Here is a 16,266-nt window from a genome sequence, read left to right on the forward strand (position 1 = left end):
TTCCGTAAAAATGAAGGAATAGGTGGATTCATCTATAGTGCCTGCTGTTCTAGCACTACATAGCATGTTTTTAAGATCTTGATTAAATTCATGATTTGGATTGGAGTTGAGTTTGGTGTATGTAAGATGATCATTTAGAAGTCTTAAAGATTCTTCAACATAATATTTTGTCGACATAACAACCACTCCTCCTCCCTTGTCTGCACTCTTTATAGTCAATTCACTTCTTTTACTTAAATTAATAAGGATATTACTTTCTCTCGAAGTGAGATTCTTATGTTTAACTCTCCTAGCCTGATCTCTCCCCAGTTTCTCGAAATCCCTAATAATCATCTTATTGAAGGCTTCAATCTGGCTTCCTCGGTCATTAGGACAAAATTTAGATCTAGGTTTAAATCTCTGAATCTCCCTATCTTTAGTAGGATTGGAGGAGGTATTTGAGAAACCTTCACTAGCTTTCTTAATGAAAAATCTCTTAATCGACATTTTCCTAATAAATTTCTGGGCGTCAATAAAAAGTTGGAAGCAATTTGGGGGTTCTTCCGGGACGAATTTCAAACCCTTACTCAGAAGGAGGATTTCTTGTAGTGTCAGGTTACATCCAGATAAATTAAAAACTCCAAGGCTTTCTTCTTGCTTTTTAGTTAAATTCCCACCCTTTCTCCGCTCAATCTCCTCTTCTTCCCCGGGATATGTTGTTCTCTGAGGGGCACAAACCGATTGGTTAGGGCAATTCTTGAGACCTTGGTGGAAAAAATTCTGGAATTTCCCCCTTTTTTCGGTCTTGCCCCTTCCCTAAAAAATTCCTGTCAGAATTGGAGTTCTGAGCGGTAGATCGGGTGGTATTCACCACACTAGCAAATGTATCCCTTTGTGGTCTAGGCAAAAGATGCACATTAGATGAACTTTCATTCCGTTTTCTCGGATTGGTTTGATTTCTTAAAGGTGTAGTCCATTTGGGTTTAGCCCCCATATGGTCACCCTTTCTTTGATTAGATCTTTCTCTATTTAAATTAAATTTACCATGATCCTTAAATTTAGATTTTCTATCGATTTTGTTTAATGTTGAATGGGTATTATTGATTTTATCTCGTTTATCTCTAAGATATTTCTTATTCTTAGTTTGTGCGATATTATCATCAAGTTTCTCTATCCTTTCGAACAGAACTTTTTCTTTCCTCTTGAAATCAGAGGTATTTTTATCAAAGGTATTAATATCAGCTAATTTCCCCATTTCATCAGAAACCACATTCAGGTTGTCTCTTTCAAAATCGATAATAATTTCCATAAGCGTCATAGAGCATCTCTCCAGTGCTATGTCCCAGCGTTCAATATGTTTAGATTTTTCTAATCCATTGGCAGGTCTTTTATCCAACCTTAAACCTCTTGGAATCAATCCCTCCTTGAGGTATGACTCCAAAAAGGATATCTCCCACCATTTTTTTGTCTCTCTAAATGAGAGTTTTTCTAATTTAAAGAAATAGTCATCTATGGAGGTATTATTTTCTAAATTCGTATTTTGATTATTAAAAAGGGACTGGAGCTTGGCTTCCCTTAGCTCCCTTAGATCTGAGAACATGCTCATGACGCTTTTCAAAAGGAAAAAAACCAATAAATAAGCAGTGTATTTGTGCAATAGAGGAAAAAACAGAAAGAATATACAACAGATAAATGCAAATACACCTGTGTGCAGATCAAAACACACACAGTGGGTAATAAGTGAGGGAGAACACACAAAAATTACCCTTAATTAGAAAGTATTGTAGATGAAAGGACTCCTCTCATGTCCTCATAGCAAATACAAAAAATACCAAAACGGCAATCTACAATACAACAATGAGAATAGACATAGGGCAATATTGTTTGCAAAAGTTATGGGTTAATGGATAAGAATGATTTGCACTCACAAACCCAATTTGATTGTAGGCATATCACTAGAATCAATGTAGCGACTTCAGGACCTTGGAACCTCAGTAGCATGCATAGGAAGAATAGAAAATAATAATAGTGCAGAGTATCTCAGTAAAAAATATACATTTTATTAATATCACACTTACAGAAACGAAGTGTCAAATAGGCACATCAGGTGGAAACACTTTGATCCGAAATCCACAAGAACAGAACAGCCAAATAAAACAACATAAAAAAATATATAAATAGCTAAATACTCTGTACACTAAAAAAGCCCTACGCGTTTCGTTCAGGGTTGAACTTCCTCAGGGGCAAATGTCCAGATGCTGTCCTTTGCAAGCATAATATGGAGTGCCAAATTTCTCCTTTTTAAGTTCGTTTTCGGCGCGAAGTAAACAGCCGTGCGCCATACTTCCGGGTTCGGTGCACTTCCGGTTACGCTTGCGTTGCGTTCCGGAATTGGTAACCAAGCCTCGTTTTGGTTTTCATCAGTAAGGACGGCCAGCCTTGCGTTCCATATGCGTTCCAATGCTCGAAAACGAGCAGAAAGTCCCCAAAGTAAAAAACCACAATAAATAAACAAATTAAATAATCAAACAAAGGTAAAATACCAGTATAAAAGAATAAATAGGAATAGGCAAACAAACCAAAATGCAATAAAATTAAGTAAATATAATAAATAAAATCACAGAAAACAAACCAAATCAAAATCTACATTTAACCCATTCGGTTTCAAGGTTTTTAACGTATGTATCCAATACCCCTCTCTCTTCCTTAAAGCCATCATGAGGTCACCACCTCTTTCATTTAAAGTAACTTGTTCTATACCTATACAACTTAAGGTGTTAAATTTAAAAGAGGGGCAATTGTTGCAGTGCACTGGCACTGAGTGTGTTAACAAACCATTTTTTATGTTGTTTCTATGTTCTTGAAGTCTTATTTTTAATTTTCTCCCAGTTCTGCCTACGTACTGCATCCCACACCCACAGGTAAGTAAATATACCACGTGGGTGGAGGAGCAAGACACCTTATTTTTAATTTTGAATTTGACTTTCGTCTGTGTACTAACAAAATCTTTAAATGTATTAAATTGATGGCTGCAGCTTTTGCACTTCCCACAGGTGAAAAAGCCTCCCATATGGTTAGTTGAAGTTTTCCCAGATCGAAAAGTACTAGGGGCCAGAATTTGTTTTAGATTATTGCCCTTTCTAAAAATAACTTTGGGAGCTTGTGGGATTTGTTGACCTAGAAATTCGTCCTCGATGAGTAAACCCCAATGTTTTTTAATAATCCTTTGTATATCGAAAGCCCTTCCGTTATATTTGGTGTTAAAAGAAAAGTCGAAAATTGGATTTCTGGTGGTTACATCTTTATTTTTATCTTGGAGTAGATTGCTGCGGCTAATCTTCCCGACTCGATCGATTTCTGTGTCTAAAAATTCAGGGGAATAGCCCTTCTCCAAAAAACGTTTTTTGAGAATCTCAGATTGTTCGAAAAAGGAATCAAGATCACTACAATTCCTCCGTAACCTCACGAATTGACTTTTAGGGACACCTTTTAACCATATTTGGATGGTGTCCGCTTGTGGTGTCAATAAAACTATTGGAATCGATGGTCTTAAAGAATGTTTTAGTCTTGATCTCCCGCTCCTCAATATATATTGAAAGGTCAAGGAAATCAATACTATTGACACCTATTTTGGGGGTAAAAACCAAAGAAAGAGAGTTGCAGTTGACATATTCAAAAAAGTCATAAAGGAGATCCAAGGGGCCCCGCCAGATCATCAGGACATCATCGATGTACCTTCTCCAGAGCACCAAGTTTGCACCGAACGGGTTGTTAGACCAGATAAACGACCTTTCCCAACAATCCATAAAAATGTTGGCATAGCTCGGTGCAAACTTGGTGCCCATGGCTGTACCCTTAATCTGGAGAAAATATTCCCCATCAAAGCTAAAAAAGTTATGTGTAAGGATGAAACGAATAGCCTCCTCCAGGAAAGAACAAAAAGAAGGCTCTAATTCGATGTCTTGTATCAGATTACTCTTGACCGCCTCCACACCAAGATTGTGATCAATCACGGTGTAGAGTGAAGTCACATCCAAAGTGGCCCAGACATAGTCATCACCCCATTCAATACTTTCCAGTTCTTGAATGAGATGTTTTGTGTCCGCAGCAATCTATTCCAAGATAAAAATAAAGATGTAACCACCAGAAATCCAATTTTCGACTTTTCTTTTAACACCAAATATAACGGAAGGGCTTTCGATATACAAAGGATTATTAAAAAACATTGGGGTTTACTCATCGAGGACGAATTTCTAGGTCAACAAATCCCACAAGCTCCCAAAGTTATTTTTAGAAAGGGCAATAATCTAAAACAAATTCTGGCCCCTAGTACTTTTCGATCTGGGAAAACTTCAACTAACCATATGGGAGGCTTTTTCACCTGTGGGAAGTGCAAAAGCTGCAGCCATCAATTTAATACATTTAAAGATTTTGTTAGTACACAGACGAAAGTCAAATTCAAAATTAAAAATAAGGTGTCTTGCTCCTCCACCCACGTGGTATATTTACTTACCTGTGGGTGTGGGATGCAGTACGTAGGCAGAACTGGGAGAAAATTAAAAATAAGACTTCAAGAACATAGAAACAACATAAAAAATGGTTTGTTAACACACTCAGTGCCAGTGCACTGCAACAATTGCCCCTCTTTTAAATTTAACACCTTAAGTTGTATAGGTATAGAACAAGTTACTTTAAATGAAAGAGGTGGTGACCTCATGATGGCTTTAAGGAAGAGAGAGGGGTATTGGATACATACGTTAAAAACCTTGAAACCGAATGGGTTAAATGTAGATTTTGATTTGGTTTGTTTTCTGTGATTTTATTTATTATATTTACTTAATTTTATTGCATTTTGGTTTGTTTGCCTATTCCTATTTATTCTTTTATACTGGTATTTTACCTTTGTTTGATTATTTAATTTGTTTATTTATTGTGGTTTTTTACTTTGGGGACTTTCTGCTCGTTTTCGAGCATTGGAACGCATATGGAACGCAAGGCTGGCCGTCCTTACTGATGAAAACCAAAACGAGGCTTGGTTACCAATTCCGGAACGCAACGCAAGCGTAACCGGAAGTGCACCGAACCCGGAAGTATGGCGCACGGCTGTTTACTTCGCGCCGAAAACGAACTTAAAAAGGAGAAATTTGGCACTCCATATTATGCTTGCAAAGGACAGCATCTGGACATTTGCCCCTGAGGAAGTTCAACCCTGAACGAAACGCGTAGGGCTTTTTTAGTGTACAGAGTATTTAGCTATTTATATATTTTTTTATGTTGTTTTATTTGGCTGTTCTGTTCTTGTGGATTTCGGATCAAAGTGTTTCCACCTGATGTGCCTATTTGACACTTCGTTTCTGTAAGTGTGATATTAATAAAATGTATATTTTTTACTGAGATACTCTGCACTATTATTATTTTCTATTCTTCCTATGCATGCTACTGAGGTTCCAAGGTCCTGAAGTCGCTACATTGATTCTAGTGATATGCCTACAATCAAATTGGGTTTGTGAGTGCAAATCATTCTTATCCATTAACCCATAACTTTTGCAAACAATATTGCCCTATGTCTATTCTCATTGTTGTATTGTAGATTGCCGTTTTGGTATTTTTTGTATTTGCTATGAGGACATGAGAGGAGTCCTTTCATCTACAATACTTTCTAATTAAGGGTAATTTTTGTGTGTTCTCCCTCACTTATTACCCACTGTGTGTGTTTTGATCTGCACACAGGTGTATTTGCATTTATCTGTTGTATATTCTTTCTGTTTTTTCCTCTATTGCACAAATACACTGCTTATTTATTGGTTTTTTTCCTTTTGAAAAGCGTCATGAGCATGTTCTCAGATCTAAGGGAGCTAAGGGAAGCCAAGCTCCAGTCCCTTTTTAATAATCAAAATACGAATTTAGAAAATAATACCTCCATAGATGACTATTTCTTTAAATTAGAAAAACTCTCATTTAGAGAGACAAAAAAATGGTGGGAGATATCCTTTTTGGAGTCATACCTCAAGGAGGGATTGATTCCAAGAGGTTTAAGGTTGGATAAAAGACCTGCCAATGGATTAGAAAAATCTAAACATATTGAACGCTGGGACATAGCACTGGAGAGATGCTCTATGACGCTTATGGAAATTATTATCGATTTTGAAAGAGACAACCTGAATGTGGTTTCTGATGAAATGGGGAAATTAGCTGATATTAATACCTTTGATAAAAATACCTCTGATTTCAAGAGGAAAGAAAAAGTTCTGTTCGAAAGGATAGAGAAACTTGATGATAATATCGCACAAACTAAGAATAAGAAATATCTTAGAGATAAACGAGATAAAATCAATAATACCCATTCAACATTAAACAAAATCGATAGAAAATCTAAATTTAAGGATCATGGTAAATTTAATTTAAATAGAGAAAGATCTAATCAAAGAAAGGGTGACCATATGGGGGCTAAACCCAAATGGACTACACCTTTAAGAAATCAAACCAATCCGAGAAAACGGAATGAAAGTTCATCTAATGTGCATCTTTTGCCTAGACCACAAAGGGATACATTTGCTAGTGTGGTGAATACCACCCGATCTACCGCTCAGAACTCCAATTCTGACAGGAATTTTTTAGGGAAGGGGCAAGACCGAAAAAAGGGGGAAATTACAGAATTTTTTCCACCAAGGTCTCAAGAATTGCCCCTAACCAATCGGTTTGTGCCCCTCAGAGAACAACATATCCCGGGGAAGAAGAGGAGATTGAGCGGAGAAAGGGTGGGAATTTAACTAAAAAGCAAGAAGAAAGCCTAGGAGTTTTTAATTTATCTGGATGTAACCTGACACTACAAGAAATCCTCCTTCTGAGTAAGGGTTTGAAATTCGTCCCGGAAGAACCCCCAAATTGCTTCCAACTTTTTATTGACGCCCAGAAATTTATTAGGAAAATGTCGATTAAGAGATTTTTCATTAAGAAAGCTAGTGAAGGTTTCTCAAATACCTCCTCCAATCCTACTAAAGATAGGGAGATTCAGAGATTTAAACCTAGATCTAAATTTTGTCCTAATGACCGAGGAAGCCAGATTGAAGCCTTCAATAAGATGATTATTAGGGATTTCGAGAAACTGGGGAGAGATCAGGCTAGGAGAGTTAAACATAAGAATCTCACTTCGAGAGAAAGTAATATCCTTATTAATTTAAGTAAAAGAAGTGAATTGACTATAAAGAGTGCAGACAAGGGAGGAGGAGTGGTTGTTATGTCGACAAAATATTATGTTGAAGAATCTTTAAGACTTCTAAATGATCATCTTACATACACCAAACTCAACTCCAATCCAAATCATGAATTTAATCAAGATCTTAAAAACATGCTATGTAGTGCTAGAACAGCAGGCACTATAGATGAATCCACCTATTCCTTCATTTTTACGGAATTCCCTAGGGTACCTACTTTTTATTTTCTCCCAAAGCTTCACAAGTGTAAGGTTAAGCCCCCAGGGAGACCGATTATAAGTGGCATTGATTCCTTGACTTCAAAGCTCTCTGAGTATATCGATTTCCATCTTCAGAAATATGCTCAGGGTGCTTTGTCATATCTAAAGGACACAAAACATCTCATTCAAGAACTGGAAAGTATTGAATGGGGTGATGACTATGTCTGGGCCACTTTGGATGTGACTTCACTCTACACCGTGATTGATCACAATCTTGGTGTGGAGGCGGTCAAGAGTAATCTGATACAAGACATCGAATTAGAGCCTTCTTTTTGTTCTTTCCTGGAGGAGGCTATTCGTTTCATCCTTACACATAACTTTTTTAGCTTTGATGGGGAATATTTTCTCCAGATTAAGGGTACAGCCATGGGCACCAAGTTTGCACCGAGCTATGCCAACATTTTTATGGATTGTTGGGAAAGGTCGTTTATCTGGTCTAACAACCCGTTCGGTGCAAACTTGGTGCTCTGGAGAAGGTACATCGATGATGTCCTGATGATCTGGCGGGGCCCCTTGGATCTCCTTTATGACTTTTTTGAATATGTCAACTGCAACTCTCTTTCTTTGGTTTTTACCCCCAAAATAGGTGTCAATAGTATTGATTTCCTTGACCTTTCAATATATATTGAGGAGCGGGAGATCAAGACTAAAACATTCTTTAAGACCATCGATTCCAATAGTTTTATTGACACCACAAGCGGACACCATCCAAATTGGTTAAAAGGTGTCCCTAAAAGTCAATTCGTGAGGTTACGGAGGAATTGTAGTGATCTTGATTCCTTTTTTGAACAATCTGAGATTCTCAAAAAACGTTTTTTGGAGAAGGGCTATTCCCCTGAATTTTTAGACACAGAAATCGATCGAGTCGGGAAGATTAGCCGCAGCAATCTACTCCAAGATAAAAATAAAGATGTAACCACCAGAAATCCAATTTTCGACTTTTCTTTTAACACCAAATATAACGGAAGGGCTTTCGATATACAAAGGATTATTAAAAAACATTGGGGTTTACTCATCGAGGACGAATTTCTAGGTCAACAAATCCCACAAGCTCCCAAAGTTATTTTTAGAAAGGGCAATAATCTAAAACAAATTCTGGCCCCTAGTACTTTTCGATCTGGGAAAACTTCAACTAACCATATGGGAGGCTTTTTCACCTGTGGGAAGTGCAAAAGCTGCAGCCATCAATTTAATACATTTAAAGATTTTGTTAGTACACAGACGAAAGTCAAATTCAAAATTAAAAATAAGGTGTCTTGCTCCTCCACCCACGTGGTATATTTACTTACCTGTGGGTGTGGGATGCAGTACGTAGGCAGAACTGGGAGAAAATTAAAAATAAGACTTCAAGAACATAGAAACAACATAAAAAATGGTTTGTTAACACACTCAGTGCCAGTGCACTGCAACAATTGCCCCTCTTTTAAATTTAACACCTTAAGTTGTATAGGTATAGAACAAGTTACTTTAAATGAAAGAGGTGGTGACCTCATGATGGCTTTAAGGAAGAGAGAGGGGTATTGGATACATACGTTAAAAACCTTGAAACCGAATGGGTTAAATGTAGATTTTGATTTGGTTTGTTTTCTGTGATTTTATTTATTATATTTACTTAATTTTATTGCATTTTGGTTTGTTTGCCTATTCCTATTTATTCTTTTATACTGGTATTTTACCTTTGTTTGATTATTTAATTTGTTTATTTATTGTGGTTTTTTACTTTGGGGACTTTCTGCTCGTTTTCGAGCATTGGAACGCATATGGAACGCAAGGCTGGCCGTCCTTACTGATGAAAACCAAAACGAGGCTTGGTTACCAATTCCGGAACGCAACGCAAGCGTAACCGGAAGTGCACCGAACCCGGAAGTATGGCGCACGGCTGTTTACTTCGCGCCGAAAACGAACTTAAAAAGGAGAAATTTGGCACTCCATATTATGCTTGCAAAGGACAGCATCTGGACATTTGCCCCTGAGGAAGTTCAACCCTGAACGAAACGCGTAGGGCTTTTTTAGTGTACAGAGTATTTAGCTATTTATATATTTTTTTATGTTGTTTTATTTGGCTGTTCTGTTCTTGTGGATTTCGGATCAAAGTGTTTCCACCTGATGTGCCTATTTGACACTTCGTTTCTGTAAGTGTGATATTAATAAAATGTATATTTTTTACTGAGATACTCTGCACTATTATTATTTTCTATTCTTCCTATGCATGCTACTGAGGTTCCAAGGTCCTGAAGTCGCTACATTGATTCTAGTGATATGCCTACAATCAAATTGGGTTTGTGAGTGCAAATCATTCTTATCCATTAACCCATAACTTTTGCAAACAATATTGCCCTATGTCTATTCTCATTGTTGTATTGTAGATTGCCGTTTTGGTATTTTTTGTATTTGCTATGAGGACATGAGAGGAGTCCTTTCATCTACAATACTTTCTAATTAAGGGTAATTTTTGTGTGTTCTCCCTCACTTATTACCCACTGTGTGTGTTTTGATCTGCACACAGGTGTATTTGCATTTATCTGTTGTATATTCTTTCTGTTTTTTCCACTGGCTGTAGCAACCTATGCCGGTGCATGTTCCCCACTAAAAAAGAAACCATAAGCTTGCCTGTGATCCCACGCGGAGGCCAAGTTCTCCCTTATGACATGCAATCATTCCAGTGAGAGGGATGTCCCAAAAGACTGGCCATGGGAAGGACTTGTGTGGTATAGAGAAGGGCCATGCTATTATTGGTCGTCTATCTCCAACATGCTATTGTTGGTCGTCTGTCTCCGACATGCTATTGTTGGTCGTCTGTCTCCGACATGCTATTATTGGTCGTCTATCTCCGACATGCTATTATTGGTCGTCTATCTCTGACATGCTATTATTGGTCGTCTGTCTCCGACATGCTATTATTGGTCGTCTGTCTCCGACATGCTATTATTTGTCGTCTATCTCCAACATGCTATTATTGGTCGTCTATTTCCGACATGCTATTATTTGTCATCTATCTCCAACATGCTATAATTGGTCGTCTATCTCCAACATGCTATTATTGGTCGTCTATCTCCGACATGCTATTATTGGTCATCTATCTCTGACATGCTATTATTGGTCCTCTATCTCTGACATGCTATTATTGGTCGTCTATCTCCAACATGCTATTATTGGTCGTCTATTTCCGACATGCTATTATTGGTCGTCTATCTCCAACATGCTATTATTTGTCGTCTATCTCCAACATGCTATCATTGGTCGTCTATCTCCGACATGCTATTATTGGTCGTCTATCTCCGACATGCTATTATTGGTCGTCTATCTCCGACATGCTATTATTGGTCGTCTATCTCCGACATGCTATTATTGGTCGTCTATCTCCGACATGCTATTATTGGTCGTATATCTCCAAAATGCTATTATTGGTCGTCTATCTCCAAAATGCTATTATTGGTCATCTATCTCCGACATGCTATTATTGGTCGTCTATCTCCGTCATGCTATTATTGGTCGTCTATCTCCAACATGCTATTATTGGTCGTCTATCTCCGACATGCTATTATTGGTCGTCTATCTCCGACATCCTATTATTGGTTGTCTATCTCCAACATGCTATTATTGGTCGTCTATCTCCGACATGCTATTATTGGTCGTCTATCTCCGACATGCTATTATTGGTCGTCTATCTCCAACATGCTATTATTGGTCGTCTATCTCCAACATGCTATTATTGGTCGTCTATCTCCAACATGCTATTATTGGTCGTCTATCTCCAACATGCTATTATTGGTCGTCTATCTCCGACATGCTATTATTGGTCGTCTATCTCCAACATGCTATTATTGGTCGTCTATCTCCGACATGCTATTATTGGTCGTCTATCTCCGACATGCTATTATTGGTCGTCTATCTCCGACATGCTATTATTGGTCGTCTATCTCCAACATGCTATTATTGGTCGTCTATCTCCAACATGCTATTATTGGTCGTCTATCTCCAACATGCTATTATTGGTCGTCTATCTCCAACATGCTATTATTGGTCGTCTATCTCCGACATGCTATTATTGGTCGTCTATCTCCGTCATGCTATTATTGGTCGTCTATCTCCAACATGCTATTATTGGTCGTCTATCTCCGACATGCTATTATTGGTCGTCTATCTCCGACATCCTATTATTGGTCGTCTATTTCCGACATGCTATTATTGGTCGTCTATCTCCAACATGCTATTATTTGTCGTCTATCTCCAACATGCTATCATTGGTCGTCTATCTCCGACATGCTATTATTGGTTGTCTATCTCCGACATGCTATTATTGGTCGTCTATCTCCGACATGCTATTATTGGTCGTCTATCTCCGACATGCTATTATTGGTCGTCTATCTCCGACATGCTATTATTGGTCGTATATCTCCAAAATGCTATTATTGGTCGTCTATCTCCAAAATGCTATTATTGGTCATCTATCTCCGACATGCTATTATTGGTCGTCTATCTCCGTCATGCTATTATTGGTCGTCTATCTCCAACATGCTATTATTGGTCGTCTATCTCCGACATGCTATTATTGGTCGTCTATCTCCGACATCCTATTATTGGTTGTCTATCTCCAACATGCTATTATTGGTCGTCTATCTCCGACATGCTATTATTGGTCGTCTATCTCCGACATGCTATTATTGGTCGTCTATCTCCAACATGCTATTATTGGTCGTCTATCTCCAACATGCTATTATTGGTCGTCTATCTCCAACATGCTATTATTGGTCGTCTATCTCCAACATGCTATTATTGGTCGTCTATCTCCGACATGCTATTATTGGTCGTCTATCTCCAACATGCTATTATTGGTCGTCTATCTCCGACATGCTATTATTGGTCGTCTATCTCCGACATGCTATTATTGGTCGTCTATCTCCGACATGCTATTATTGGTCGTCTATCTCCAACATGCTATTATTGGTCGTCTATCTCCAACATGCTATTATTGGTCGTCTATCTCCAACATGCTATTATTGGTCGTCTATCTCCAACATGCTATTATTGGTCGTCTATCTCCGACATGCTATTATTGGTCATCTATCTCCAACATGCTATGTATGCTGACAACAGGTGCAAAGTATGCCCAGATTTACCATTAGCAGTCCAGTGCTCTCTTATGGCTCCTCCTGCAGTAAAAGTAATTATCTCCTTACTGAAATGCTGCACATACATTGCATACGTAAGTGGTTATGGTGCTTGGAGTTACCCTTTACAGGGAGTGCAGAATTATTAGGCAAATGAGTATTTTGACCACATCATCCTCTTTATGCATGTTGTCTTACTCCAAGCTGTATAGGCTCGAAAGCCTACTACCAATTAAGCATATTAGGTGATGTGAATCTCTGTAAACAGGGTCGCAAGAAGCGTGTGGAAAAACCAAGGCGCAAAATAACTGCCCATGAACTGAGAAAAGTCAAGCGTGCAGCTGCCAAGATGCCACTTGCCACCAGTTTGGCCATATTTCAGAGCTGCAACATCACTGGAGTGCCCAAAAGCACAAGGTGTGCAATACTCAGAGACATGGCCAAGGTAAGAAAGGCTGAAAGATGACCACCACTAAACAAGACACACAAGCTGAAACGTCAAGACTGGGCCAAGAAATATCTCAAGACTGATTTTTCTAAGGTTTTATGGACTGATGAAATGAGAGTGAGTCTTGATGGGCCAGATGGATGGGCCCGTGGCTGGATTGGTAAAGGGCAGAGAGCTCCAGTCCGACTCAGACGCCAGCAAGTTGGAGGTGGAGTACTGGTTTGGGCTGGTATCATCAAAGATGAGCTTTTGGGGCCTTTTTGGGTTGAGGATGGAGTCAAGCTCAACTCCCAGTCCTACTGCCAGTTTCTGGAAGACACCTTCTTCAAGCAGTGGTACAGGAAGAAGTCTGCATCCTTCAAGAAAAACATGATTTTCATGCAGGACAATGCTCCATCACACGCGTCCAAGTACTCCACAGCGTGGCTGGCAAGAAAGGGTATAAAAGAAGAAAATCTAATGGCATGGCCTCCTTGTTCACCTGATCTGAACCCCATTGAGAACCTGTGGTCCATCATCAAATGTGAGATTTACAAGGAGGGAAAACAGTACACCTCTCTGAACAGTGTCTGGGAGGCTGTGGTTGCTTCTGCACGCAATGTTGATGGTGAACAGATCAAAACACTGACAGAATCCATGGATGGCAGGCTTTTGAGTGTCCTTGCAAAGAAAGGTGGCTATATTGGTCACTGATTTGTTTTTGTTTTGTTTTTGAATGTCAGAAATGTATATTTGTGAATGTTGAGATGTTATATTGGTTTCACTGGTAAAAAATAAATAATTGAAATGGGTATATATTTGTTTTTTGTTAAGTTGCCTAATAATTATGCACAGTAATAGTCAACTGCACTCACAGATATCCCCCTAAAATAGCTATAACTAAAAACTACTTCCAAAAATATTCAGCTTTGATATTAATGAGTTTTTTGGGTTCATTGAGAACATGGTTGTTGTTCAATAATAAAATTGATCCTCAAAAATACAACTTGCCTAATAATTCTGCACTCCCTGTAATGTTATCTTCCAATTATTTAGCTGTAATTATGCTAGCACCGGTATATAAATAATAACATAATAATATAGGTGTATAATATACCGTGTTAAAATGAGGCCTACCCGCACAGGCTCTTAGCACCTTCACCCCCAAGTTCTTCTTGTTGGGAGAAGAATAAGCATGACATTTATGTTTTTGAAACACGGGTAAACATTAGAAAAAACCTAAAACAGCAATTGCACCTATAACCTGCTTTTCAGGGACACCTAAAAATGTATTATGTAAATTTACACCGTTTATTTATTTTTTATTAGTTCATTCAGCTTGTAAAGAGATAGTGAGAGATTAAAACATTCTGTGCAGTATTCCTTATCGTAAAAGCAGAAATACAGTCAAGTGATAGACAGAAGATGTCACAAAAATAGACAAATATAAATCTTTAAATGCCCTGCTTTACGAGTATTGGCAATGAAACTAGGATTTCTGGATAAAGCCCACGTACAGTGAGTTATGACACGGATCTGTACTATACAGGGCATTGCGGGCAAGGCAGGGCCTTTTTCAACCTACATCTTACCTGTCACCAAACATTCCCATTCCATAACTCATCAATATTTTGGCACTATATTAATGCTAATAAAATAAAAAAAATAATCCCAGAAGCATGCTCAGTGCTCTCTCTGACCCTCTTCTCTCCTGGTTGTTAGAACCCTGCCTTGAAGTTTGACCTACAAAAGGTACATTTGTAACATGTAGGATGAGATTATTATTATTATTATTATTATTATTTATATAGCGCCAGCAAATTCCGTAGCGCTGTACAATGGGATGAGATGATATTGGGGGGTTTACAATTTACAATAGCTCTACACTGATCCAGAAGGACAGAATACGGTTCTGGCAAGGAAATGCAATACCTACAGGGTTAATTCAATCAGATATGGGGACAAGTGTAAGTGTCATTTATAAATTATATATAAATATATAAATTGTTGTGAGACAGAAACAAGCCAGGCATTTTCTTATAAATGGTATGCATTTATTGACTTTTTAATTTACAATGAGCTTTTGAAAGGGGTAAAATGCAGGTATTTATACAGATTGAAGAAGCGTTTCCTTCTTCTGAGCAGAGGAAGATATTCAAACATCTCACGGACATTTCAACACTAACTGCAGAATTCACATTAAATTCAAAATGAAAGAGAACAACGGTCAAGAGAAAACACAATACAAAACAAAATAGGATTAAAAGCAAAACGTGAAATCAAGACACAAAGAGCCTTTGACAATATACAATCCAAAAATATCCAATATAACCTCCACATTGCCTTAATTTTATCATTGTATTTGAGCAAGAGCAACTACCGGTACCTTGCTACATTATTCAGCTCAGATCACGCGGATTTGAGACATCTGACATATTGACTACAGGATTATCAACAGAAATTCAATGTGAATTCAAAATGAATGTAATATTCTCACTTTGGCTAAATTGTCCTGAAATATACGATTCACTTTAAATTCTTCACAATTCGCAATTTAATGAATAAAAACATGCCTACATTTGAAGTTTGCTGTTTTTTTTCCCTATGAATTTACTGTTAAGTGGCCATGTGTGGTAGTCATAGGTAGCCTGATTGTCTGACACTAAACCACCAATCACAATTTCAGTATATATAGAATATTTAATATATCGTGTAATAATAATTTAAAAAGTTGGTGGGAAATTAAACACTGACATATTTTCAAAGCTGCTTGCTTTTTGGCAATATAGTTTTCGGCAAAATATGCATTTGAACGCTTCTCATATTTTCTACTGTATACAAACAGTTATAGAAACACTATGTCAAAAAACCATTGCCTATTGGTGCCTGGCTCGTGTATCTAAATGTCTACATCCATAAAAAACACCAATAAATGTCATCATTAGGGGTTTATTCACTGAATAATAACTTGATAACACATGTTGGGTCACAATATTGCGAATTATGGTTTAATTTTAACATTCACATTTTCAGATCACTGCAATATACTGCTTAGTGAACATTGCGGGCACCATAAAAACTAAATCAGAATGAAGTTGTTTTGGTGTCAAAAGGTCCCTTGCACCAGCTTACTTATAGGCGTTAAACTGATCATGAACAGTTTGACTCCAAAGTTTTCTCAGCAGCACAGGTAACTCTGCCCACTTCCATCAAATTCTTCAAACAGGAAGCTTCGGCTGAGACCATCATCTGTCGCTCTCAGCCAATCAGTAGCT

The sequence above is a fragment of the Pelobates fuscus genome, chromosome 1 (assembly GCF_036172605.1).
Source record: "Pelobates fuscus isolate aPelFus1 chromosome 1, aPelFus1.pri, whole genome shotgun sequence".
Classification (NCBI taxonomy): domain Eukaryota; kingdom Metazoa; phylum Chordata; class Amphibia; order Anura; family Pelobatidae; genus Pelobates; species Pelobates fuscus.